This window comes from Schistocerca serialis, chromosome 2 (genome assembly GCF_023864345.2).
Source record: "Schistocerca serialis cubense isolate TAMUIC-IGC-003099 chromosome 2, iqSchSeri2.2, whole genome shotgun sequence".
Taxonomy (NCBI): Eukaryota; Metazoa; Arthropoda; class Insecta; order Orthoptera; family Acrididae; genus Schistocerca; species Schistocerca serialis.
The window spans coordinates 613,607,186-613,611,476 of record NC_064639.1 but is presented as its reverse complement, the minus strand read 5'-3'; the positions used below and the strand labels follow the sequence as shown (position 1 = coordinate 613,611,476).

At 42.8% G+C, this 4,291-nt stretch overlaps 1 non-coding gene across 1 annotated transcript; it reads right to left on the bottom strand.

Moving 5' to 3' along the window:
• Nucleotides 1-324: 324 nt before the first annotated feature.
• Trnat-ugu (transfer RNA threonine (anticodon UGU)) lies at nt 325-399 on the bottom strand. Its single transcript has one exon. It is a non-coding gene; the product is annotated as a tRNA-Thr (tRNA).
• Between the last annotated feature and the right edge of the window lie 3,892 nt (nt 400-4,291).

The following is a 4,291-nucleotide window of genomic DNA, read 5'->3' as shown; positions in this document are numbered from 1 at the left end:
TGGTACTAATCTCCGATGGCACAAAATGGGTCAGAACACTGTTAAAGAAGAAACGATAAAAGCATGCAAAATTTAAAAGAACGCAAAATCCCTAAGATAGGCGAAGTTTTACAGAACCTCGAAATTTAGTGCTATCTTCAGTGACCAACGCTTTCAATAGCCTCTACAACGGAACTCTGTCTCGACAACTAGCAGAATACCGAAAGAGATTTTATATGAAAATCGGTGACCATGTAGATCTTTTACAATGAAATGATAGTTAAATCAAGGCCCTAAGCCGTCGACAGGCGTTGATATACATCAACGGGGACAGTTGAAAATGTGTGCCTCAACAGGGACTCGAACCCTGGATCTCCTGCTTACAAAGCAGACGCTCTATCAATCTGAGCCACCAAGGGCACAGAGGATAATGCGACTGCAGGGATTCATCCCTTGCACGCTCCCCGTGAGACCCATATTCCCAACTTAATGTCCACATACTACATTCGTAGTGCCCCTGCCCATTACACTCATTACTCGCGGCAGACAATCTTACCGAGTCCCGCAAGAGTTCGGGCAATGCAAGTGCATCCAGCACAAAAGAAGAAGGTCAATCCGAAAGAAGAGAAACCATCTTCATATAGTTAAGGCTAATTGGCCATTGACTTCCTTCTTCTGTGCTGGATGCACACGCATTGCCCGAACTCTTAACGAGACTCGGTAAGACTGTCTGCCGCCAGTAATGAGTCTAATGGGTAGGGGCACACTACGAATGTAGTGTGTGGACATTAAGTTGGGAATATGGGTCTCACGGGGAGCGTGCAAGGGATGAATCCCTGCAGTCGCATTATCCTCTGTGCAGTCGCATTATCTTGGTGGCTCAGATTGACAGAGCGTCTGCCCTGTAAGCAGGATATGCCGGGCTCGAGTACCTGTTACGGCACACATTTTCAACTGTCCCCGTTGAGCCGGCCGGTGTGGCCGTGCGGTTAAAGGCGCTTCAGTCTGGAACCGCGTGACCGCTACGGTCGCAGGTTCGAATCCTGCTTCGGGCATGGATGTGTGTGATGTCCTTAGGTTAGTTAGGTTTAAGTAGTTCTAAGTTCTAGGGGACTGATGACCACAGAAGTTAAGTCCCATAGTGCTCAGAGCCATTTGAACCATTTTTTTTTTGTCCCCGTTGATGTATATCAACGCCTTTCGACAGCTAGGGTCTTGATTTAATTATAATTTCATTCAAAGAGATTTTGGTCATATATAAAGCACCCAGTGACAAGACGCTGTCAATACCATCACTGCGCGATAGCAATTTTAATGTCACTGATGACAGTGACACTGAGGCAAAGTTACTAAACACGGTTTTCCGAAACTTCTTCATCGAAGAAAAAGAAGTATATAATACTAATACGAATTTGGACCAACTTTTAACATGAGTGACTTAGAAGTAGATATCCTCGATGTAGCGGAGCAGCTTAAAACACTTAATAAAGGCAAACTCTTCGGTCCAGGTTGGATGCCAGTCAGGTTCCGTGCAGAGTGTGCTGCTACAATAGCTTCATACTTAGCAACCATATACAATCATACGCTCGACGACAGATCCGCACCGAAAGACTGCAAAGTTGCACAAGCCACGCCACAATCCAAGAGGAAAAAAATAGGAGTAATCCGCTGAATTACAGGCCCACATCACTAACGTCAATTTGCAGTAGAATTTTGAAACTTATGCTGTGTTCGAACATTATGAATTACCTTGAACGTAACGATTTACTGACAAACAGCCAACATTGATTCAGAAAATATTCTTGTGAAACGCAACTGACTCTCTATTCTCACGAAATAAAGAATGCTGTCAATAGGGGATGTCAGATTGATTCTATACTTTTAGATTTCCAGTAGGCTTTTGACCCAGTTCCTCACAAGCGACTTCTAATAAAATTGCGTAGCTATGGTGCATTGCCTCAATTGTGCGACTGGAATCGTGAGTTCCTGTCAGAAACATCACAGTTCGTAGTAACTGACAGAAAGTCATCGAGTAAAACAGACGTAATATCTGGCGTTCCCCAAGGAAGAGCTTTAGGTCCTCTACTGTTCCTGATCTACATAAAAGACACAGTAGACAATATGATCAGAGCTCTTAGATTGTTTGGAGATGATGCTGTCATTTACTGTCTTATAAAGTCATCAAATGATCAAAACCAACTGCAAAATGATTTAGACAATATTATTGCGTAGCGCGAAAATCGGCATTGACTCTAAATAATGAAACGTGTGAAGTCATCCAAAACTATTAAAAGAAATACGCTATATTATTGGTTACACGATAAATCACACAAATCCAAAGCCTGTCAATTCGACTAAATACTGAGGGATTGCAATTACGAACAACTTAAACTGGATTGATCACATAGATTATATTGTGGGGGAAGCGAACCAAAGACTGCGAATTATTGAAAGAACATTTAGAGAGTGCAACAGTTCAACTAAAGAGACTGTTTACCCGACACTTGTCAACGCTCTTCTGAAGAATTCCTGTGCGGTGTGGAATCAGCGCCAGATGGGACTGACAGAGGACATCGAAAAAGTTCAAAGAGGATAGCTCATTTTATGTTGTAATATAACAGAGAAGAGAATACAATAGACATGATGTGTGAATTGGGATGGCAATCATAAAAACAGAGGCGGTTCTCGCTTTCTCCTCCGATTGCGAAAATTTTCTGTTGGCGCCTACCTACACAGAGAGAAATGACCATAATGATAAAATAAGAGAAATCAGAACTCGCACAGAAAGATCTGAGTGCTCGTTTTTGCCGCGCGCCCTTCGAGAGTGAAACGGTAGAGAAATAACTTGAAGATGGTTCGATGAACCAGGCACTTAACTGTGAAGTGCAGAGTTATCTTGTAGAGGTAAATGTAGATCTAGATTAAGACGCGTCTGGAGACATCCCGGACAAAGGTGGAATACGAAGCTGACGGTCTCCGCCATACGGCCCGTAAACTAGGAGTCAAGGTCTGGGGTGCCACTTCATTTCACAGCTGGATCCTTATAAGCACCGGTACACCGACAATATTCTACACCCCGTTTTGTTGCCCTTCATGTCAAACCATCGTGAGCTATCACTTCAGCAAGATAATGCCGAACCGCACTCGGTGACAGTTTCTATTGCTTGCCTACGTACTTTCAAAACCCTCCTTCGCCAGCAACGTCTCCGGATCTCTCCCTAACTAAGAACTTTTGGAGCATTAAGGACAGGGCCCTCCAGCTACCTCGGGATTCTGACGCTCTAACTCGCCTGTTGGACAGAATGGGCGCGATGTTCCTCAGAGGCGCATCCAACAACTCCATCAGTAAATGGCAAGCCGAATAACTGCTTGCATAAAGGTCAGAGATGGACCAACGCATTATTTACTTGTTCAATTTGTGAAGTCCTTTCTCTTGAATAAATCACCCTATTTTTATGAAAGCATAATTATTTGTCCATACATCTAAATCACAGTTATCGATTTCGGTCCCGTTGTAATAATTCCTTCTTGATGCGTCGGGTGTTTTTAAAAAAGATTGTATTATGAATAAGATAGTAGAAATACTTACCTGTGAGCACTGAGTGTGGAAGAGGCGGTATGCTAGAAGGTCAATTTTGTGCGTTTTTCTTGAATAACTCTGAAACAACGGCCTCTAATGAAGATGTATCCCAGCACAAAATTTAACTATATTAACTTTCCTACAAAAAGGTCCTGTTCATTTTTTCTGTAGGACGAGTAGTTCGTGCCCAGAGACAGAGTGTGTGTGAAAATCCTGCGAATGGTTTATGGAAGCAAGGTATAACTTTGCGGCTGCACAAAACGAAAGTGGTATGGCCAGGTGTCTCGCCAAAACTACATAGCGTGTAATGGGTATATATTTTATATGTGGTACCTTAATATGTACACACACCAGTGTGTTGGTGTTTATTTCTCTGTGTCGAACAGTCTTCCCACAAACACGTCACAAATTTTACGACCTGAAATTTCGTGCATGGTCGTAATTGCACCACTTGTAGACAACGCCTGTCAGTATAGACTAACCGTTTTGCGTCCAAGTGTCCAGACTTCAACAACTGACTTGTTGCCCAGGGGAAAAAAATCATGAAAGGCTTGCTCTTGCCACGCACACATGATGGTAGCAACCAACCTACAAACATACGACTTATAATAACCATGATTCTTAGTCTGCAAAGGACGTAAATACTGGTGTAATTTACATAGTTTTATGTAATGTACGCCGTCTTCGATCACCAATACAAATATCTGCAGTTATACCCGTTACACCAAGTAC